The sequence below is a fragment of the Anabrus simplex genome, chromosome 3, assembly GCF_040414725.1.
Source record: "Anabrus simplex isolate iqAnaSimp1 chromosome 3, ASM4041472v1, whole genome shotgun sequence".
Lineage (NCBI taxonomy): Eukaryota > Metazoa > Arthropoda > Insecta > Orthoptera > Tettigoniidae > Anabrus > Anabrus simplex.
Genome location: NC_090267.1, coordinates 459,724,611 through 459,749,822, shown reverse-complemented (window position 1 = coordinate 459,749,822; position 25,212 = coordinate 459,724,611). Strand labels below are relative to the sequence as shown.

Genomic DNA, 25,212 nt, shown 5'->3' with positions numbered 1-25,212 from the left:
CCTTAATTAGTTAATCGCCTCTTGTGCCAAGGGTCGCCGTATCGTATCACAGAAGCTAACGGCTTCTTGTGAATGGTCTGATTCCACATTTTCCTGCAAGTAAATTTACTGTCCGGCTCCATGAATGAGTGGTCAGCGTCGGTCCTCGGTTTCGAATACTGGCCGTATCAAAGTATTTTAAAGGTTAGAGTAACCAACAATGGCAGAAGTAAGGAGGACATAAAATTCAGACTAGCACAAGCAAGGAGGGCCTTTCTTAAGAAAATAAATGTGCCCACTTCAAACATTGATACTGGAATTACAGAGATGTTTTAGAAGATTTTCGTCTGGAGCGTGGCATTGTATGGGAGTGAAACATGGACAATAACTAGCTCAGAAAGAAAGAGAATAGAAGCTTTTGAAATGTGGTGTTACAGAAGAATGCTGAAGGTGAGATGGAGGGATCGAATCACGAATGAAGAGATAATCGAATTGACGAGAGGAGATCGATTTGACTAAATTTGATGAGAAGAAGAGATAGAATGATAGGACACATCTTAAGACACCCAGGACTTGTTCAGTTGATTTTTGAGTTAAGAGTAGGCGGTAGGAACGATAGGGGTAGACCAAGGTATTAATATGACAAATAGATCGGAGTAGATGCACGATTCAATAGTTATGTAGAATTGAAAAGGATATGGTGGCATGGAGAGCTTGGCTGGAGGACTGGGTAATTTTGCTGTCCCTGGATTCCTGCAACTCGCACACCACACACACCGCTATCTCTTCCGCCACACTGCCATTACCTTGGGAAACTTCCAATACGCGGGCTATACCGCCCTCCATCGTCGGAGGGTCTGCCTTACAGGCAGGAATTAGCCACACGAAATTATTTAGTAGATTTACTGGCACATTAAGGAGCTCTCTTGCCTGCTACTAATTCTTGATTGATGGAATATGTTCACCCCTGTCTTTTGCAATGGCAGTTTCAGTCTAAATTTTTCGCATTCCGAAAAAAAAAATGTAGCTTAAGGAAAATCTAGTGTAACCTGATGGAAATCTACTAAACTTACATCAGGAACAGTGATCATGTCCTACTACTAATACTACTACTAAATGTTTTCATTCCTCACCTGAAGGGGGAGGCGGGCCTCTTAGACGGTTACGCCGTCTCTCAGATTGGGAGATTTGTTACGGTGAAGGAAATGTGCGGTGAAGGTGAAAGGGGCGGGGGGGGGGGCGGCCGTGGCCTACACTACGAACTGTCCCGGCATTTGCCTTGGTACAGGAGAATGGAAAACCACGGAAAACCATTCTCAGGACAGCCGACAGGTGGTGCCAGGCGTGAAGTCCAGCCCTGTGCCCCTCTCCCGTCTCCCGAATGCAGAGGTGTAGAGCCACGGTAGAGCCGTGGCCACTTCTCCTCTGCTAGGTTGGCCGGTCAGAGTACAGAGCTGTTGGACCACGGACTAGCCGTAGCCTCTTAAGGGACGAAACCCAAGGGCCGAAACCCACTCTGCATCTACCGACGTGTTCATGTCAAGTCCTTAATATCAATCAACACCAATCAGATGCTAAAAATTTGAAGGATGTAAAGTACACATATCACATTTTGTTTACTAAAATTCTAACTTGGGCCGATGACCTAGATGTCAGGCCCCTTTAAACAACAAGCATCATCAAAATTCCAAGTGGGTAAAGTTTCTTCAGCCTATCCACGGATTTCAAATGGCAAGAAACTGGAAGTTCAGTTGACATTTCCTCAATCCAACATGTTAATGAGTTTCCGTATGGAGAACGCCAGAGGTCACTGGGTCAATATTGTGCTTATATTTTATACGATGTTTTCTCTAGATTCAGATTCATAATTATGTTTATCTTTCTTTCAAAGTGACAAGTGAGTGGCTGTCGAGGTTATTTTTCTTGCTTTAAATTCCAAGCCAATGCAATTCTCAGAATAGTGTCGTTGATAGTAAAACATGAAGTGTATTAAGGATTAAGTCCACTCGTTCGAACCCAATTTAAACATCATACACGTTTCTTCATTATAGATTATTTAGCCTCTCCACGTTCTGTCTAAGAGTGCCCTGAATTAACTGGGCATCTTGAAAATCCTCTATTTGCAACTAACTACAGTATATGACTGTTTATTTCTTCACACCTTGTCTACAGCGTCGTGCGGAGAGGCTAATAATACCGGTCCTATCTTCATTCGGCTAACCTCACCTCAGTAAAACCGACTTGATCTTCCTTCGCAAATCCCTCGCTGCTTCCAATAACCTTGACCCTTTTCATTGCCTTCCCTTATCCTTTCGCTCTGTATGCAGAGGTGTTAATCTTATCGCTCAATTTATCCCTGCCACCTCGTGCCAATCAGGTTAGTACGGCCGCTCCTCACGACTCTGGAATGGACTACCGCCTAAAATAAAAACCTTGGTTCTAACGCAGTTTATAATACATGTAAAAAATATGTGCTAAGTCTCTGTGTGTACATGAACGGAGTGAAAGATAGTGTAAGTGTTGTCGAGGGAATGAGTTACTGTACGAGTGTAAAATAATATCTGAGTAACGGATCTGTCAAACATTTAATGTACCTGGGGCTTGCCGTTTATCACTTGACCATCCATGAAGTCTGTACGATTTGTAGCAAATAATAATAATAATAATAATAATAATAATAATAATAATAATAATAATAATAATAATAATAATAATAATAATAATAATAATAATAATAATAATAATAATAATAATAATAATAATAATAATAATAAAAATAATAATAATAATAATAATAATAATAATAATAATAATAATAATAATTGTTACCGTGTTTTTGTGGTAGTTAGAAGTGAAAGAAGGTGCGGGGTGGTGAACAGGTCTCAAGCTACGAAAGTAAAATTAATTTAAAATTTAACAAGGTTATATTTTCTTTTCAAACTCAGAAATAACAAGAATGGCAGGTACAGAGTAGCAAGGCAACAAAGAGCAACAATAGTATTTACAGGTTTTGGGCTTCGGGCCCAGAACTTGCAGTTCTCGAGCAGTTAGCCCGAATTTACATGTACATAAGGTTTAGCAAAGGGGCAGAAAACCCCAATCATGCCCAGGAGCACTAGCTCCGAATTACACAGTAATACCTCCTAGAGGCACGCAGAAACAAATTGCAAAAGAGCGATCCGCTCTCAAAGTTTTAAGCCTATCACAAGGTCACACCTAACTCTACTTTCAAGCTGTCCTCTAAGGACGTAAGCACAGGGGTAAAATACCCAACCTACTGAGGTCTATTAAGCGATAAAAGGATAATTACATGACCTCTAAAATAACAAGTTGAGAGGAGGCGAACTGCACTCCTAATGTATTTGTTTCAAAACCTAATTTGGCTCTAGGCCACTGATGCAAGGGCTAATCCCATACTAAAGAGGTGACTTTAGAAAGAAACAAATTTACATAATGTTAAGGAAGAATAGGTTGAGAAAATAAGTTCACCTCAAAACAATATGAGTGGGAGCTCGAGAGGGATAAGCACTCTCTATCCCAATATGTAGTTTAAAAGATAGAATAGATACAAGTTTCTTTACATTTTAAGGAAGGCTACATAATGGAAAAACTTCGGACCCGCCCCGAGAGTTAAACTGCTGAGCAAGCAAGAAAAGAAGTAATTAATCGGCCATTACCTGGTTGTTGACTGCCGCCGAAGAAAGAGGCGCTTCCCGCCCCCTGCTATGTACTTTACACACGAAAAGATGGAACAGAAGTGGCGCAGAGACCCTAAAATCAGCAGTTTATATACTCTCGCGGAAAGTTCGAGGCGTTTTAGGAAGGAAAACACCCGCCCACAATCTTTTATTGGTGGTTAAAGAAAACCCCTACACAAGATGAAGAAGAAACACATCATTGGTGGAAAATTAATTTAAGAAATTCGGGATTGGCTAAATTCAAAACAAGGGGAAAGAAAGGGTTAATATTGCCAACTTAAACAATGACTGAAGGAAATTTAGCAAAGAACAAACTTTTGAAATTAAATTTTCTCCAAAAAAAACAGTTCTTTCACTCCGCACTAGGGTGCACTATTGTTGATCTTCAGTAGTGTCCTCTAGAAGAGAAGGTTCACACTTCTTACTACAAGCAAAACAAAAATACGTCGAAAATGACACAGTTCAAAAACTCCAAAATTTCCAGGTAGTGACATCTTCTGAGAAAGTAGAAAATTAATACCGTAGATAAAGTTCAGACTTCCTCCAGCAGAGGAGTTTCAACTGGCGCAAATTTTAAATAAGCGGCGTGGAGGTGTACCGCCCGGTACAATAATAATAATAATAATAATACCCGTGTGGGGATTTACCGGTTACCTCCATCGGGCGCGTCCCATTGGAATTGGGGAAGCTCGCTGGCTCTGCCGCCAGCAGAGTCAGAGGGTAGTAGGGAAATAAAATACCACCGTGAAAAAAAAACTGGTCCCTTGCCAGGGTTACGGCGAAGACTGGTAAATGACCAGAAGCCAGAAAACATCCTGAGGCAAGCTCTAGGGCTAACAACCCTAGTTGTAAAAGGATGGGTACCCGTCCAAAGCAAAGTCAAGTCAAAAAGCATGATGGCACAACATTCCAAGAAACATACCCCAGGGGGTAAATCTTCGGATAAATCCCTCGTCGTGAACGCCACGGCGCACGAGTCTCGTTCGGATTCTGGGGGAGACTCGAATCATGCAAGGGACGAGTCGGAGCGTCTCGGTGTACCCCGAAGAGTCAAAAACTCAGGCCAAAATCTAAAACCTTTCTAGCAACTTTTAACATAAATTCACTTACACAAACTGGCAAGCTGAAAACCCTCACCAAAGCTCTTCACGAAAATCAGATATCCATAATGGCCCTACAGGAAACAAGGTACCCAGATGAAGAGATTTTTGAATCCGAAGGCTACCGATTTTTCAAGAGCAAAGCGCAAAGAGGAATCCTCAATGGAGCTGTGATTTTTGGAACCACGTTTGCTGTTAGGACCAAGATCCTTAAATCGGTTGCAAATTTCGAACCTGTGAATGACAGATTGTCTATACTCACAATTAAATGCGCGAACAAAACCTACGCCCTAGTTAACGCACATGCTCCTACAAACGATAAGAACAAGTCTGATCCAGACGAAGTTGATAATTTCTGGGACCTACTGGATGAAAATTTAAACAAAATCCCCAAACACCATGGCAAGCTTCTTTTGGGTGACTTCAATGCCCAACTAGGTCGTGAACAGAAGTACAAGAAAGTTATAGGAAATTACCCTGCTCACAAAAGAACCAATCCCAACGGCAAAGGACTGGTGTCCATTTGCGAAAATCACAACCTGCAGGTCATGTCGACCCACTTTCGCCATCTACCCAGAAAGCAAATGACTTGGCGTTCTCCCGTCCAAGCTCTCGGAGAGTTCCAAATTGATCATGTTGCAATCTCCAGGAGAAACAGCCCTGAGATTATGAATGTCAAGGTAAAGAAAGGCATCAATGTGGCCTCAGATCATTATATGTCTCTTATCAAATTCAAACCAATTCCCGCAAACACAAGGAAGACAACCAAACAGATCATTCGCTTCGACAATGATAAACTTCGGCAAAGGGTCCAGGAGTTCCAGGAGAAGGCTAGACCAAATGACTGTGACTTCAACAACGCCAAAAGTCTCCTTGTTGAGGCCGCCAAAGACGTTGCAGAAATCAAAAGAAGCAAAAAGCATGCCTGGTGGAATGGTACCTGCGAATCAGTCCTCCAAGAAAGACTCAATGCGTGGAAACAGTACTACTCTACGAAATCAGAAAATGATTGGGAAACCTACAAAACCCAACGGGCCCAAGCAGCTAGGGTGTTCAGAACTAAGAAACGTAAATACGAAAAATCTCTCATTGAAAAGATAGAACAAAACTTTAGGAAGAATGAAAGCAGAGAGTACTACAGAGCCTTCAAACGCAAACTCACTGGCTATAAACCACCATCTCTATGCTTTGAGCGAAAGGACGGCTCACTGGCGACATCAAATGAAGAAAATTGCAGCATTCTTGCAGACTACTTCAAGAATTTACTTAATTGCTCTAAACCGCAATGCCCCATTGAAACCAAGGAACCCTTACTCAGGTACCCAGATTCCAGACCACCCGACAGAGATGAAATCAAGCGCCACATTGCCCGTCTCAAAAATAACAAAGCGCCGGGGGAAGACTCAGTAGTAGCAGAACTATGGAAATATGCCCCAGAGGAATCACTTGATATCTTGCAAAAGCAAATAGAAGAAACGAATGCTCTCCAGGCGATCCGGAACTAGGAAATGGGAGTGTTTTATTTGATTCTATATCAATAATACGAAATACATTTTATTTATAAGATTACATGTCCGCCTCTGTGGTGTGGTGGTTAGTGTGATTAGCTGCCACCACCGGAGGCCCTGGTTCGATTCCCGGCTCTGCCACGAAATTTGAAACGCGGTACGAGAGATGGAACAGTGTCCTTTCAGCCTCGGAAGCTCAAATGAGTAGAGGTGGGTTCGATTCCCACCTCAGAAATCCTGGAAGTGGTTTTCCGTGGTTTTCAACTTCTCCTCCAGGCAAATGCCAGGATGGTACCTAACTGAAGTCCACAGTCATTTCCTTCCCTCTTCCATGTTTACCCCTTCCGATCTTCCCATCCCCCCCACAAGGCCCCTGTTCAGCATAGCAGGTGAGGCCGTCTGGGCGAGGTACTGTTCCTTCTCCCCAGTTGTATCCCCCGACCCAAAGTCACACGCTCCAGGACACTGCCCTTGAGGCGGTAGAGGTGGGATTCCTCGCTAAGTCTGAGGGAAAAACAAACCCTGGAGGATAGACCGATTAAGGAAGGAAGAAAGAAAGAAAGAAAGAAAGAAAGACTCGGCTGGAATTGCAGGTGACAATTTCGGGTTCTTCGTAGCTTCTTCCGGTTGCTAGGAAACGAAGTGAAACGTGAGTCTTTCATGTGGTATTACTGTATAGCCTCTATCATTGCACTACCACGTGAAGAAGGTGTAATAATATGTACGTTTCACTGATTCAGGGTATTTAACAGAAGCAACCTTGAAAGTGTCTCCATTTCATTAAATAATCAAAACATTGAAGGTGTAAGTCAGTTCACATACTTTGGGAGCACCATAACAGGCAATCTGGACTCTGAGAAAGAGATCAGACGCCGTATTGAGATTTCCAGATCATCTTTCCAAAAGATGAAGTCATTTTTTTTTGTGATGTTAATCTAAACCACAAGCTTGGGCAAAAACTATTGAGATGTTACTTCTGGTCAATACTGCTTTATGGAGTAGAGTCCTGGACTATCAAAGCTTCCTCCATGAACAGATTAAAGGCCTTTGAAACTTGGTTACATAGCAAAATGCTCAGAATAGCCTGGACAGGTTTTGTAACCCATAACGCAGTGTTAAGGAGGGTTAGAGCTAGCAAACATTATCAAAGCGAGGAAAACAGCTTATTTATGCCATGTTCTACGAGGTAGAAAGTACGGGCTTCTACACCTCATATTACAGTGAAAAATATAAGAAAAGCGAGGAGCTGGTTCATTATATTTAGCAGAAGCAACCATGAAGGTATTTCCATTTCACTAATTAATCGAAACATTGAACGAGTAAGTCAGTTCATATCACCTGGCGGCCCCGGGTTCGATTCCCGGCTGGGTCAAAGGTTTGTAATTGTACATTATTAATATCCCTGGCCTGGGGACTGGGTGTTTGTGTCGTCCTTAATGTTCCTTTCCTTACATTCAACACTTTACACTTCCGCAATTTTCAAATACACGCAGGTTCATAACATATGGTGCAAAGTAGGGGGGCAAAAGACCTTCTTAGGCCGACGCCCCGAATAAATAGTATTATTTTATTTTAAAAAAGTCACTTCACATACCTTGGGAGCACCTAACACACAATCTTGACCCTGAGAAAGAGATCAGGCGCCGTACTGAGATTTTCATATCATCTTTCATTAATTCCTGAAATTGTTTTACTCAAATAGTCAAACAACACGTCCGATGTCATAGTTCTAAAACATCAAAGACTGGACTTTCATCAACAACATTGAAAGAAAGGGATGCTTTATCCAGGGGATCGTCTACATCTCGGGGACCGGATATGGGACCTAAAGAAGAATAAGAAAAAAAGAAGAAAACTGGTTCATCCACAAATAATTTATGACCAAAGATGGAAAAGGTTGAAAGTACCGAAATAACAAGTGTGTGTTTTTTTTGTTGTTGTAATAATGAGTCATATTAGCCATATCGCATATGGTGGTAACGTGTGCATATGCCTGAGGTCATTCATTTAGTTGGTAGGAAGTTCAACAGGAAGAGCCACAGTCCAATGTGCCCAGCTGAGTTCGATGGGGAAGGGTGAATGTGCCAGCGTCTCGCGCTGCAATTCTTCTGTGCTGTCCATTGTGTCGGTGTGTTATCACTCATGTATTTTATAATTTATGAGCCACTTAATTAAGGAAATGAAATGTATATAAGCTAAATATTGTTATGTAGGCCTGATTATATAAATGTATTGGATGTAGTGTACTTGCACTTCAAAGGCCGTAGGTAATCATTAATTCCTGGTCTGCTTTAGTAGAGAAGGGTGAAAGTCCCATTGTGCTCGGGTACACTATTATTAGTGGTGTCAACTCGAAAACTTGTTTCTGGCACTTTCACCCATCTTTTGTCCTCAATTGTACCAGTAACCTGGTTAAAGAGTTAAATCTTTCATTACATTTATACGCGGCAGTTTATCTCTCTTTTCTTTTACTTGTGATCTCAAAGTTAATGTTGCAGTGGTGTAAATTAAAAGTTCCTCTAACATGTTACTCCGTGCACGACTCGTGAAAACTGACAATAAAAACGGAACGTCTGTGTCCATTTCCGTGTTCCGTCTTAAATGTCATCTTAGAATTGCGCAAGCAAGCCTGATGCTAAGAAAGAGCGTAGGTGGAAGGGGTGTTCACCTGGCTGATGCCACCTCCATTCTAATAGAAATATTTTCAAAATGTTTATCAGACTGAAAGTATGATTAAAAAATCCATTTCTGTTGTTCTACTGGCAATTGCCCCACTGAAGACTCTTTTAACAATCCCTGTGGCTACGTCATCTCCTGAAAGTGGAGTTACCGATATTAAATCTATATCACAAGTAGCATATAAGCATCTTTCTGTGTTAGCCTGATTGATGGCGGCTCTGTGAAATCTGTTGTTGTTGCTCTATGTTGGTTCTAATAAGCGAGAAACAGAAATCAACCCATCTCAAGGTACTCAGTACTTCAAAAATTCATAAATATGACTGTTAAGGGTACAGATCTCTGCACATGGTTATGAGGGTATTTAGGGGTTGTAGTAAGGATGTAAAGGAGAGGGCATATAAGTCTCTGGTAAGACCCCAACTAGAGTATGGTTCCAGTGTATGGGACCCTCACCAGGATTACTTGATTCAAGACCTGGAAAAAATCCAAAGAAAAGCAGCTCGGTTTGTTCTGGGTGACTTCCGACAAAGGAGTAGCATTACAAAAATGTTGCAAAGTTTGGGCTGGGAAGATTTGGGAGAAAGGAGACGAGCTGCTCGATTAAATGGTATGTTCCGAGCTGTCAGAGGAGAGATGGCGTGGGAGAACATCAGTAGACGAATAAGTTTGAGTGATGTCTTTAAAAGTAGGAAAGATCACAATATGAAGATAAAGTTGGAATTCAAGAGGACAAATTGGGGCAAATATTCGTTTATAGGAAGGGGAGTTAGGGACTGGAATAACTTACCAAGGGAAATGTTCAATAATTTTCCAATTTCTTTGCGATTATTTAAGAAAAGGCTAGGAAAACAACAGATAGGGAATCTGCCACCTGGGCGACTGCCCTAACTGCAGATCAGTAGTGATTGATGATGATTTGACTCAAATAGCCAAAATACGATGCTGTGGGTGTTCCATTTAACTACATTTGCCGGTAGATGGCTCTGTGAGTCTGATTATGTGTGGTTTTGTTTGTGGTTCCTTCAGTGCATACAACTAACTTCCCTTGCTTATCTCATAGTCCGCATCTACTGGTTCTGCTCGTCATTTCTAGTGGTTGCAAATTTTTTCTAACCAAATGAACTGCCGTTACTGGGTAAACGAGACTGGAGAGCACGTCGACTATTAGCTGTTTTATTCCACAGCGCCATTGTGCCACGTTTTATCCACAGCGCCATTATGACACATTTTATCCACAGCGCCATTATTACATATTTTATTCAAAGCGCCATTGTGCCACGTTTAATCCACAGCGCCATTGTGCCACGTTTAATCCACAGCGCCATTATGAGACACTTTATCCAAAGCGCCATTGTGGCACGTTTGATTATTTATTCGTAGCAAAAGCGTCATTGCGTTAAATTTGGAGTGCAGTGACGAAGGACGTATTATCGATAACTGGATATTCTGTGTTTTTGTTCCTGTATGATCTCCGTTTTCCTTTCATGGTTACTTATTCTTTAACATGCTGCCTAGCAGAAAGCCAATTATTATTCTATTCTGACGCTGAAGAACACACAAACACATACAGTTTTCGATTTTCTTTTGCGAAATGTGGAATGAGTTCCGTTCCTACGAGAAGACGCCAAGAAGGTGTGCTGTCTTACGTAGCACTGCAAATGTCAGAGCTCGAATTAAGGATCGAGTTAATAATTTCTGCAATAGGGAAATACGTTTGTTGCCTCAAAACACCATTCACGATGTAACCTCCATTGAATTATGCAAGGAAATATTATTAAATGAAATCTGTATGCAATACCAAGTATGGTATTTCACTGCGGAATAGGTAAATGGACATTATTTTTAATTTGTGTTGCCACAATGGTTTGGTTAATTTTCCACATCAAATAAACGATGTACTTAAAGGTATGATGCTATATATAATGATTTCATGAACCATATAAGGCAGTATAATAATACAATGTTCTTTGCAACATAGCCTCCGTGGTTCAGGCGACAGTGCGCCTCTCACCGCTGGGTTCCGTGGTTCAAATCCCGGTCACTCCATGTGGGATTTGTGCTGCACAAAGCGGAGGACGGACAGGTTTTTTCTCCGGGTACTCCGCTTTTCACTGTCATATTTTTCATTCCAGAAACACTCTCCAGTATAATTTGATTTCATCTGTCATTCATTAATAATTGCCCCAGAGGAGTGGGACAGGCTTCAGCAGCCGACACAATTCCTATCCTCGCCGCTAGATGGGGTTCATTCATTCCATTCCTGACCCGGTTAAATGACCGGAAACAGGCTGTGGATTTTCATTTCTTTGCAACCTTCTTTGCTAACTGTAGCCATATTCCAGGATTAAGCCCTTGTTGTTTTAAGATTCAGGGGACGATTTATAGTTTTATTTCAGATTTACTGACTACTGAAAGTTGGCGAGCATTATATGACCAGCTTTTATGTGATAGATTTAATTCTTGCGAATAGAATTCGTTATGAAAATTCTACAAATTCGTCTCTTAATCCAGAGACAATTGATAAACTCTCCAACAGTTTGCTAAATAACCCAAACCCTACATCATATCTAGAGGTATGATTTGTCCGTATTAATTAATGTTCGATTTCGCGAAAAGGAAACCAGCAACCTGGTTTAAGAGTTATATCTTTCATTAAATGTATATGCGGCAGTTTATCTCGTTTAAGTAACCAAACCTTTGCCCACTTTGATCTAACTCTTTTCTTTTAACTTTTGATCTCAAAGTTAATGCCGCAACCGTGTAAATTAAAAGTTCCTCTAACACGTTATTTCGCGAAAGAGGACTGACCCCATCGCTTTAATTTAGCTTTAATGCTCTCCTAAAATTATTCATAAGAAGTTTAATTCGTAAGATCTGTGAATTATGTATGTTTTATATAGATAAATAAAGTGAAGCAGTATTAAAATCGTTCGTTATTCCTTATGTGATCTTGTTTAGAACTATAATATAGCCCTGATCAAGATTACATAACAAATTACCCCTTCACCCTATATGGCCATACCATTCACCTTATGCGGCCATACCTCTCTCCCTACATGGCCATACCTCTCACCCTACATGGACATAGCTTTCACCCTACATGGCAATACCTCTCACCCTACACGGCCATAGCTTTCACCATATATGGTCATATCTTTCACCCTACATGGCCATAGCTTTCACTCTATATGGCCATAGCTTTCACCCTATATGGCCGTAGCTTTCACCCTACATGGCCATACCTTTCACACTATATGACCATAGCTTTCACCTTATATGGCCATAGCTTTCACCTTATATGGCCGTAGCTTTCACCCTACATGGCCATACCTTTCACACTATATGACCATATCTTTCACCTTATATGGCCATAGCTTTCACCTTATATGGCCGTAGCTTTCACCCTACATGGCCATAGCTTTCACTCTATATGGCCATAGCTTTCACCCTACATGGCCATAGCTTTCACTCTATATGGCCATAGCTTTCACCCTATATGGCCGTAGCTTTCACCCTACATGGCCGTAGCTTTCACCCTACATGGCCATAACTTTCACTCTACATGGCCATAGCTTTCACCTATATGGCCGTAGCTTTCACCTTATATGGCCGTAGCTTTCACCTTATATGGCCGTAGCTTTCACCTTATATGGCCGTAGCTTTCACCCTATATGGCCATAGCTTTCACCTTATATGGCCGTAGCTTTCACCCTACATGGCCATAGCTTTCACTCTATATGGCCATAGCTTTCACCCTATATGGCCGTAGCTTTCACCCTACATGGCCATAACTTTCACTCTACATGGCCATAGCTTTCACCCTATATGGCCATAGCTTTCACCTTATATGGCCGTAGCTTTCACCTTATATGGCCGTAGCTTTCACTCTACATGGCCATACCTTTCACCATGCCATTAAGGGAGTTTATAAAATATTAATACGAAGCGGTAGTTCTGTCGAAATGATAAACCTTATTCCGTCTTCTCTTTGCTTCCACACATGTAATATTGGAATACAATTTCGTGATCGTTATTTTCCTTTAATTTCGCTGCATTTTCGCACTAAGAGAAAAATAAGTATCTTTCGCTTTAAACTGGCCTTATCGCTTTAAATCGCTGTAATTCGCGAAAGTAAAATCACTCATTTCTTAACCCGAATCATATGATTTTCAAGGATATTTCAAAATCGCTTCAAAATATTTTTGTCGCGTTTATCGTTAATGCGAAAAAAAAACATTCCTCAAAATATATCATAAAGCTGGCAAAGCAATGGGACAAGAAATAAGTTCGCCGCTATTACTGCGACACGCCACTAGTTAGGTTATAAAAGTACAGGCGAAATCGGTTATAAAGACCTCAAAGGTAGCGCCAAACAACGGTCGTTATAGGCGATAGGCGCACAAACCGGGATGTTTTGGTTGTGTTTTTTTTTTCTAAAAATATCATATATGTACGTTTTAGGCTGCACGATGAGCCTACATGGTTAATTAACAGAATAAAGTTAAAACTTTTATAAAACGTACCGGTAACTGAAAAAAAGAGTACAGTATTAGCGGTGTGGGGCTATGAGGATATTCAGTGACTTTTCGCTTGAAGAATAGGTACATTGGTGGCCATATTATTTGTTCTTTTCTGCTTAAACCACCCAAGTAAAGATTATCCACTATCTTTGTTCTGAGTTAATATGACCCTCTTGATTTTTAAAGAATTTTCTTCCAAACAATGTATTTTCCCTCTGCCCTTCCAAATTGTAGAAATCGTTCAGTGTAATACTTGTTCCCTTCGCTGACATTTGTTTCCAAATTTTCTAATCGGCATATTAGGCGTGACTTCTCTTCAATATTATATACTTTCCTTTTCTTTTGCAAAGTCATCACAGCGATGCTTGCCTTGACTATTTAATACACAGTCTGATTTGAAATCTACAATAATAAGCGTTATATTGTTTTCCAGCAACCCTCAAATACGTAAACAACAAAAATCGATATTGAACGTTATAGACCGATATACTTATCGGAAAATGTGATCAAAATACATCGTTTTATACGATATGTCGTAATAACCGATGTCGTACTAAGTGATTTCTTTATATACAGTGTTGATACAGGACTTAGACGGGACCGTTAAATTTCGCCGTTATATCCAATATGTCGTTAAAAGAGATGTCGCTATAAACGGTAAAATCAAAATTAGACGTTATAACCGATACATTTATCCAAAAAATGTTATTAATATACGTCGTTTTATACGACATGTTGTAATAACCGATGTCCTATTAAGCGATTTCTTTAAATAAAGTGTTGATATAGGACTTAGACGGGACCGTTAAATTTCGCCGTTATATCCAATATGTCGTTAAAAGCGATGTCGCTATAAAAGGTAAAATCAAAATTAGACGTTATAACCGATACATTTATCCAAAAATGTGATTAATATACGTCGTTTTATACGACATGTTGTAATAACTGATATCCTACTAAGCTATTTCTTTAAATATATTGTTGATATAGGACTTTGACGGGACCGTTAAATTTCGCCGTTATATCTAATATGTCGTTAAAAGCGATGTCGCTATAGACGGTATCGACTGTATATCTACTTCTAGGGATGGATCGGTTGGTCCCTGGAAAGGGTAATGAAAGCATTACTCCGCTACAGTGATTCCTAGGTAAGAACAGAAGCACTGAAACTTAAATATTGTGTTATAAACCTTGCGGGGTGGATACTATATTTTGAACTTGACAGATCAAATGCTTTGTTTGTTTTTTGTTAGTGGTGTAACTTCGCACTAACACATCGAAGGTTTTCGCCGACACAAGGAAGGGAAAGTGAAGGACGGTGGCTGAGAGTTACGCCGATGGGCTCATGTAGACTAGCGGATAAGATCGGGATGACATACAGCACCCTACAGTAATTAGATTACTGACCAGGAGGGGACATTCTGCGGAGATAGGGTGATTTGTATATACACAAACACCATCCAACTACGATCGGGAGATTTAGCTAGCCCGTCTGATGGCCATTATTTATAAGGTGGAAGTGAGGGCTCGAATCTATTCCGTGGTTAGCTGTTTCAAATTCCGTTGGTGGAAAATAAATTTCACGATCAGAATGTTGGCGAGCAGGGTAGGAGAGGTGATGGTATACAATTTCTACTCTCTAGACTGGTGCCAATAGCCCGAGTTTGATTCCAATCCTCTCCACAGTGTTTACATGGAGTGAGGACATGTGATGCTATTGATACTGATTCGTCCGTCTGCTGGAGACGTCAAACCTCAAGTAAACGCCTTAATATTTATCGAGAGGCTAGGAAACAGGTGCCATCGTTACAAAGTTGTAATCAATCCGTATCCTTTGTCACGTTATTGCATAAATACATTTAAATACGGTCATTTATAAATTTCCACACTTTCCCGACATTCTCTTTGTACTGGTAGGTTATGAACTTTACGAAGTTATATATTTTAATTGCCTGCCCTTGAACTTCTGTCATTTTTGTATGGTATTCACAAACATATACAGTAAATATTGCGGTGCGAAGAGTAAAAGCTAGTTGTAAATTTCGCGTGGAACGATTCACAACTATCCGCATTCGTCGTCCTAACATACAAAAGGGATTCGTAACTCCTTCTTGTTGGTGGAAAAGGAACACCCTCGCCTATATTATTAGTGCAATTCTAAAGAGCAGTGCACAACTCTAGAAAGCAACTCAACAATTCCGTGGTACAGCCCCTGCATTTCCGATGTATTAAAATGGAAAACCATCTTCTGGGCTGCCTCTGGTGGGGTCTAAACCCATCATCTCCTGAATGCAAGCTCACGCTACGTGACTCGCTCAGCGAATCAGCTGATTTCAAACAAATATTGCTTCTATTGTTGTACTGTTATTGGTTTTACATTCCGTTAACTTCCTTTACGGTTTTCGGAGACGCCGAGATACCGGAATTTTGTCTCCCAGGATTTCTTTCACGTGTCTTTAAATCTAACGACACGAGACTGACGTGTTTGAGAATATTCAAATACCACCGGACTGAGCCGGGATCGAACCGGTTAACTTGAGCTCAGGAGGCCAGCGTTCTTCTATCTGAGCTACTAAACCCGTCTATTGCTTTCAGAACATATGCAAATCTGTACCTTGTAATAACTAATAAAATAATAATTACGTAAAGCTATGAAAAAGTACAATAACATCATTTCATAACCATTCAAGTTGACTCCCTCCAGTGTGCTGAATACATACACCAGTTAATAATAATCTAGAGGATATTCCTTTTTTTTACAAGTTGATTTACGTAGCACCGACGCAAGGACGTGAGAAACCACAGAAAGTCACCTTCCGGGCTGCCGACATTGGGGGTTCAATCTGCATTATACAACCATGATTTAGATATGAGTTCATTACATGAGTAGGCAGACACGTTGCATATCCGTTTAGGTTTCAAGAATGACGATCACTCACTGCTTAAAGCAGGCCCGACTCAAAACAATCTTTTATAATTTTGCTTTACGTACCGACACAGATAGGTCTTATGAGGACGATGGGACAGGAAAGGGCTAGGAATGGTAATGAATCTACTGTGGCTTTGAACACCCAGTAAACATTAAGTCATCGATTTTTCAATAACAAAAAGTAATAAAGTGAGTGATTTAGAAAATCAAACTTGTACATACATGGTGTTGCCAACTTCAAACAATGTCTGCACTAATTTAAATATTCCTTTTGTTTCTGTTGTCGTTGTTCAAATTCTTGTTTCGTTTAAGGGCAAGAACATTGCAGTCTTCAGTCCCACACAGCGACTACGTATGTAAATTCTGATGATGATGATGATGATGATGATGATGCCTGTTCTTTTGAGGGGCCTAACATCTAGGTCATCGGCCCCTAGTGGTACGAAATGAGACGAAATGCAATGAAAAAATAAAATCCAAAATCATTCACTGACCAGAATTCAAAGCGTGAGGACGAAAAATGAAGGGATGGATATGAATTTAAAACAATCAGTGGAGCCGACTTGCAATGCCTCAGTCTCAGAAACTGACGGAAAACAATAGTAATACTGACCAAGGGACTGCTTCTATAGCTCAATACTGAATCGGTGATGCTTGAAAGCCAAAGGGAGTCCAAAATATAGGTTATCGGCCTCTCATAATGGTACTTATCGCTTGGAAAGTAGAACCATTGTAATTGTCATGTTGCGGTACTAATCAAAAGTATCGTAGGCTCGCGGTATTCCACACAGTATGGTACTACTCACAGGTAATGAAATTCGCACATGCAATACAGACCTATGGTGTTCCGCGGCGCCATTTACAGGCAACGCAAACCTATGGTTTTCATCACATAAGTGTACTAACCACAGGGACTCGTACTATCCCGTGGTGTTCCTTATAAGCCAGAACCCTGGTGTCCCTCATATAGTGCTACTAATCACAGGTACCGTAAAAGCCTGACCGCGCGGTGCTCTTGCGTGCTACTAATCACAAACCTATTTGGTACCTAACATAGTGGTACTACGCGCAAGTAATAGCGACCCATGGTGTTCCCCGCGTTGTGGTACTAATCACAAGTATTTTCATGGTTCTAATCCAATCATCCCTTGGTCGCCCCTTTTAGTCGCCTCTTACGACAGCCAGAGGATACCGTGGGTGTATTCTTCGTCTGCGTCCCCCACCCACATGGAGTTGTGTGTTTGGTCCGCGAGAGGTATTTTATTTCCGTCAGGTCCGCCGGCAAGCCGGTTAAGACCTCCTATCCGCCACCTGGGACGCGCCACGTGGGAGTATCACCTCTCCTCCTGCTACGCCAGCATAGTAGGTGCGTGGCGTATGTAAATTCTGTTTGATAATGCATGTTGCTTCAGAATCTCTTCTGGTGAATGGTTTCGTATCTTGGGCTAAGGCTGGGAAGAAGGTAGTCGTGACAGCATTGAAAATGAAGTGGGTAAACCAGAAAGAGGAATATTCACCCTAAAGAATGACAGATTGGGGAGGAGGGATTCGAACCCTCCAATCTCCTGTGTGCATGAGCCTTTACTCTTCTGTTTACTATCCACAATGTACTAAACTACCTTCATCTGTGCCCTGATTCATGTTTCTTAAGGTAAAGCGGTCATTTTACGTTGTATTTGTTTATTTTTGTTTGCTATATCCTCCCGCCATTTCTTTCTTTCTTTCTTTCTTTCTTTCTTTCTTTCTTTCTTTCTTTCTTTCTTTCTTTCTTTCTTTCTTTCTTTCTTCCTTTCTTCCTTTCTTCTTTAATTCGTTTGCACTCCAGGGTTGGGTTTTCCCTCGGACGCAGCGAGGGATTCCACCTCTACCACCTAAAGGGACAGTGGCTTGGAGAGTGAGACATTCAATCCGCGATACTACTCGGGAGGTGGATTAGTACCTCGCTCAGGCAGCTTCATCTGCTATGCTGAACAGGGGCCTTGAGGCGGAAGGGAAGAATGGGAGGGATAGACAAGGATGAAGAAAGGAAGCGGCCGTGGCCTTAAGTTAGATACAAACCCGGCATTTGCCTTCAGGAGAAGTGGGACACCACGGGAAAGCACTTTGAGGGTGGCTGAGGTGGGAATCGAAAACCCCTCCATTCAGTTGACGCCCCGAGGCTGAGTCTTCGTACCACTTTGCAAATGTTGTGACAGAGCTGGGAATCGAACCCGGGCCTCCGGGGATGGCATTTAATCATAGTAAGCACCACACCACAGAGGCGGACATGCTACATCCTATGAATTCAATTTCTTGAAACTAAGGGTAAATTAAACTTCCATTTAAGTAGGCTACTAGTCTACAGTGTATCAGTGGCGTACGCAAGCTGGAGGTTATCAGCTTTCATCATTCGATGTTATCTTTTGTTAATTGAAACATAAAACAATCGGTATCGTAAACTGAAACTCTTTGACAGTATCTCGCATTCAAAGTAACACCTGTGACCAGAAATATTAATAATCCTAACTCAAATACGGTGATAATAATAATAATAATAATAATAATAATAATAATAATAATAATAATAATAATAATAGTAGTAGTGCTGTAGTGGTTAGTGCGATTAGTTACCTACCACCCTCAGAAGCCCACGTTCGATTCCCGGCTCTGCCACGAAATATGAAAAGTGGTTTGGGGGCTGGGTCGGGGTCCATTCAGCCTCCGACTGAGTAGACGGGGTTCAAGTTCCACCTCAGCCATCCTCGAAGTGGTTTTCCATGCAAATGCTGGGATGATACATAACTTAAGGCCACGGCCGCTTCCTTCACTCTTCCTTGTCTATCCCTTCCAATCTTCCCACTCACCACAAGGACCCTGTCCAACATAACAGGTGAGACCGCCTTGGTGAGAAACTGGTCCTCCTTCCCAGCTGTATCCCCAGCCAAATATCTCAAGCTCCAAGACACTGCCCCTGAGGCAGTGGAGGTGTGAATCCTCACTGAATTCGAGGGAAAAACGAACCCTGGACATTAAACGGATTGATAAATAAATAAATTTCAGGAAATCTGTTAGGAATGTACGAGTTTTCCGGGGATTTTTCGAAGATACAGACCATTACCTGATCTGTAGTGAAGTATCTCTAGGCCTAGGATAGAGAAAGTGAAATCAGTCTGCAAACGAATAAGGGTAGAAAATCTCCAGGACGAGGAAATTAGACAGAAGTACATGGATATGATTAGTGAGAAGTTTCGAACAGTAGACAGTGAGCAGGTTCAGGATGTAGAAAGTGAATGGGTGGCATACAGGGATGCTGTAGTAGAAACAGCAAGGGAATGCCTAGGAACAACTGTGTGTAAAGATGGGTAAAGGCGAACATCTTGGTGGAATGATGAAGTGAGAGCAGCTTGTAAACGTAAAAAGAAGGCTTATCAGAAATGGCTCCAAACAAAGGGCCGAGGCAGACAGGGATTTGTATGTAGATGAAAGAAACAGAGAAAAACAAATAGTTGTTGAATCCAAAAAGAAGTCGTGGGAAGATTTTGGTAACAACCTGGAAAGGCTAGGTCAAGCAGCAGGGAAGCCTTTCTGGACAGTAATAAAGAATCTTAGGAAGGGAGGAAAAAAAGGAAATGAACAGTGTTTTGAGTAATTCATGCGAACTCATAATAGATCCCAGGGAATCAATGGAGAGGTGGCGGGAATATTTTGAACATCTTCTCAATGTAAAAGAAAATCATCCTGGTGGTGTTGTGAACAGCCTAGCTCATGGAGAGGAGGAACATGATGTTGGTGAAATTATGCAGCAGGAAGAGATGAAATTAGACCTGAAATGGTGAAGTATAGTGGGAAGGCAGGGATGAAATGGCTTCATAGAGTAGTAAAATTAGCATGAAGTGTTGGTAAGGTACCTTCAGATTGGGCAAAAGCAGTAATTGCTCCTATATTTAAGCAAGGGAACAGGAAGAATTGCAACAACTATCGAGGTATCTCATTGATTAGTATACCAGGCAAAGTATTCACGGGCATCTTGGAAGGGAGGGTACGAACAGTCGTTGAGAGGAAGGTGGATGAAAACCAGTGTGGTTTCAGACCACAGAGAGGCTGTCAGGATCAGATTTTCAGTATGCGCCAGGTAATTGAAAAATGCTACGAGAGGAATAGGCAGTTGTGTTTATGTTTCGTAGATCTAGAGAAAGCATATGACAGAGTACCGAGGGAAAAGATGTTCGCCATACTGGGGACTATGGAATTAAAGGTAGATTATTAAAAGCAATCAAAGGCATTTATGTTGACAATTGGGCTTCAGAGAATTGATGGTAGAATGAGTTCTTGGTTCAGGGTACTTACAGGGTTTAGACAAGGCTGTAATCTTTCACCTTTGCTGTTCGTAATTTACATGGATCATCTGCTGAAAGGTATGAAGTGTCAGGGAGGGATTCAGTTAGGTGGAAATGTAGTAAGCAGTCTGGCCTATGCTGACGACTTGGTCTTAATGGCAGATTGTGCCGAAAGCCTACAGTCTAATATCGTGGAACTTGAAAATAGGTGCAATGAGTATGGTATGAAAATTAGCCTCTCGAAGACTAAATTGATGTCAGTAGGTAAGAAATTCAACAGAATTGAATGTCAGATTGGTGATACAAAGCTAGAACAGGTCGATAATTTCAAGTATTTAGGTTGTGTGTTCTCCCAGGATGGTAATATAGTAAGTGAGATTGAATCAAGGTGTCGTAAAGCTAATGCAGTGAGCTCGCAGTTGCGATCGACAGTATTCTGTAAGAAGGAACTGAGCTCCCAGACGAAACTATCTTTACATCGGTCTGTTTTCAGACCAACTTTGCTTTACGGGAGCGAAAGCTGGGTGGAGTCATGATATCTTATTCATAAGTTAGAAGTAACAGACATGATAGTAGCAAGAATGATTGCTGGTACAAACAAGTGGGAACAATGGCAGGAGGTACTCGGAATGAAGAGATAAAGGCTAATTTAGGAATGAACTCGATGGATGAAGTTGTACGCATAAACCGGCTTCGGTTGTGGGGTCATGTGAGGCGAATGTAGGAGGATAGGTTACCTAGGAGAATAATGGATTCTGCTATGGAGGGTAAGAGAAGTAGAGGTAGACAAAGACGACGATGGTTAGACTCGGTTTCTAACGATTTAAAGATAAGAGGTATAGAACTAAATGAGGCCACAACACTAGTTGCAAATCGAGGACTGCTGCGACGTTTAGTAAATTTACAGAGGCTTGCAGACTGAACGCTGAAAGGCATAACAGTCCATAATGATGATGTAATAAATAAATAAATAAATAAATAAATAAATAAATAAATAAATAAATAAATAAATAATACTTTCGTGTGCTTATTCCTAACTTGATGGCAGACCCTCCGACAAGAGTGGTCGGCATTCGCCCTGTATGGGAACTGCGTTCATTTGTTGTCGAGAATAGTGCTGTGTGTGGTGTGGGAGTTGCTGAAATGTTTGGTACAGAACAATCACCCAGTCACCGAGGCGTGGGAAATAACCATTTGAAGATTTAAATATCCGACCCGGCCTGGAATTGAACCTGCGGTCCTCTGAACGAAAGGGGCTCTAAAACAATGACATAATTCCATTGCAACTCATCCCCGACCTCTATAAGGAAACGAGACTAAAAGAGAGACATACAACAACAACAATAATAATAATAATAATAATAATAATAATTCTAGTGAATTAGCGTCGCACTAACACATCGAAGATTTTTCTGCGATGCCAGGATGCGCAAGAGCTAGGGTTTTGAAAATAGCAGTCGTCGCCTTGAGGTACAGCCCCTAGTATATGCCTGGTGTGAAAATGTGAAAACACGGAAAACCATTTTAAGGGTTGCCGATGGTAGAATTCGAACCCACTATCTCCTGAATGCAGGCCACCAGCTACGTGACCCTAACCACACAGCCGACTATTCCAATAATAATAATAATAATAATAATAATAATAATAATAATAATAATAATAATAATAATAATAATAATAATAATAATAATAATAATATCGGAATATGGCATTTGAATAACAGTCTTAAAAATGAAAACCCTCTTGACGAAATTATGTGTACGCCAGTGCTTGTTATATACAGTAGACAAATAACAGGTTCAAGTCATGTCATTGTTCAGATTAAAATGTTTAATAAATTCCTATAAGATTTAAAAGAAATGCCATTCAATATCTATCAGACGTAACCGTAAAATGTGGTTAACCATGCATCCTTCCTGTTCAGCGCAGAAATACGTTGAAATTAAAGCACTTGTTGCATACGGAAAATTCACATTATTATTTTGAGTGTGTATGTACTAGTATGATTCTATTTCTCCTGAATGTATTTTACTTAACGACTGAATAAATTATATTCCTTAACGTCCTGTGATGGGGTCTACCAATAAATTAGATTTTTAAATCAATACCTTGAAAAGTTAAACAAAAAATTCGAAAAGAAAAATTAAATATAATTCTTTGGCAATATCTGAGGACTTTTCTTTAAAACGCAATTCCTTCTAATAAAGTAAAATGATAAATCACAAGAGTGTTTGAAAAATAATTTTATAAACCTATTAGTTATAGTTATTCACTTCGTTTCATAGCTGATGTTAATTTAAGTAAGATTTCTCTAAACTTTTAATGAATTTTTCAGTGGTCTTGGGTTTCAATCACTATATAGGCCTACACAGCTGGTCACTAAATCAAGATGTTAAACTAATTATTTTTATCTACTACCACAATAAAAATAGTTATGCGTTTGAAAACTGGGACTTTTCTGAGCGCGGAAATGAACTTAGTTTACCCATATGTGCGTCAAAGTTATTTTACCGCATACTTCATGGCCTTCACAACGTTCCTAGATCACGAAGTTCGTGCTTAATTCCAATTGAAATACGAAGAGAAGACACTACATTATAATGTGACAAATGATTACTTATTCTTACAAAAAGTAAAATAATTTAATAAATGCATTATACCATTTGTAATCCAGGTTAATTTGAAGAGGCCCATGTGTTGAACAATTCGATGTTATACATAATATTTACGTTCTCCTATACTACTCCTGGCCTACTATACAACACAGCCTTCACCATGTGCTGCAGACGACACGATATACCAATACTTCGACAACAGCAACACGATTTGTTCTGGGTGATTTCCGACAAAAGAGTAATCTTAGGAAAATGTTGCTAACATTGGGCTGGGAACACTTGGAAGTAAGGAGACGAGCTGCTCAATTAAGCAGAATGTTTCGAGCTGTCAGTGGTGAGATGGCTTGGAATAACGTTAGTAGACGAATAAGCTCCAGTGGGGATTTTAAGAACAGAAAACTTGAAATGAAGATAAAATTGGGGCAAATGTTCATTTATAGGAAGAGAAAATAGGGATTGAAGTCATTTATCAAGGGAGATGTTCGATGAATTTCCAACTTTTTTGCAATAATTTAAGGACCGACTAGCTAAAAAAAACCTGTTTCTGAATCTGCCACCTGGGTGACGACTTTAAGTGCATGTAAATGATGACTGATGAACACTTTTAATGTTATAACCTTACTCTTAATATGTACTTGTTCATGGTAATGATATTTACGTTATGGTAACATAAAAAATTCGGTATGCAATTTGTGAGGCGTGATTTTTTGTATTCGTGTAATTCAACCACGAGGCGTTAAATCTACTCACTCATGTTTTAAAGATCCACTTCAAGCACAAGTTGTACAAATAACTATTCATTTTAATAATAAAAGTTCTCATCAACAAGAAAAAATGTCCCCACTCAAACGAATATTATATGATAAAGCTGTCGTTCACAAAAGCGTGTAAATATGAGATATTTAAGTGATGTCACCAGCAAATACAAATAAAGAAAGAGATATCTGTCATCTGTCACTCACCTGCCAGGAACACGCGCGGAGCTCTCTCTACGTCCGTCCGTTGACAGAGTTGTGATCAGCTGATAACTGCACTCGTACGAGAGACGACGGGCGACTGAACTCAGAAGCGACGCCAGGCGTACAGTGGAAGTTTGACGCCGCACAGAGCGTGCGCACTAGATCGTACACATCGAGAAGAGAACTCCTACCGTAACTTCCAGTGCCCCAGTCTTCTTATCTAATGTTGTGTTAATGTATCATCATATACTTATCCCACTTCCGACAGCGCAGAGTACTGTTTATGTGCTTGATACAACGCGTTGACATTGCATCGTAAACCTAAGTGTGCTTCAGAGGACGGACATACACATGTTATATTGATGATGATGATGATGATGATGATGATGATGATGATGATGATGATGCATTTGATAGTAAAACTAATAAATGTTCGAATCCCACTATCGGCAGCCCTGAAGATGGTTTTCCGTGGTTTCCCAATTTCACACCAGGCAAATGCTGGGGCTGTACCTTAATTAAGGCCACGGCCGCTTCCTTCCAACTCCTAGGCCTTTCCTATCCCATCGTCGCCATAAGACCTAGCTGTGTCGGTGCGACGTAAAGCCCCTAGCAAAAAAAAAACTTATAACAGTATCGAAAGTTAATAATTTATAGATCCTGCCTTATTTATAATATGCAACATAAGTAGGCCTGTTTTAAAATTAATAATAATAATAATGATAATAATAATAATAATAATAATAATAATAATAATAATAATAATAATAATAATAATAATAATAATAATAATAAAGCCTCCGTGGCTCAGGAGGCAGCGCATCTACCTCTCACCACTGGGTTCCGTGGTTCAAATCCCGGTCACTCCATGTAAGATTTGTGCTGGACAAAGCGGAGGTGGGACAGGT

General features: G+C 40.5%; 1 long non-coding RNA gene across 1 annotated transcript in view; it reads right to left on the bottom strand.

Moving 5' to 3' along the window:
* The window catches only part of LOC137499041 (uncharacterized), a 436,606-nt gene extending 412,188 nt beyond the window's left edge, over positions 1-24,418 (bottom strand). The window contains exon 1 of the long non-coding RNA XR_011017986.1: positions 24,308-24,418. This is a non-coding gene — a long non-coding RNA (uncharacterized lncRNA). The remainder of the gene's footprint in view (positions 1-24,307) is intronic.
* Between the last annotated feature and the right edge of the window lie 794 nt (positions 24,419-25,212).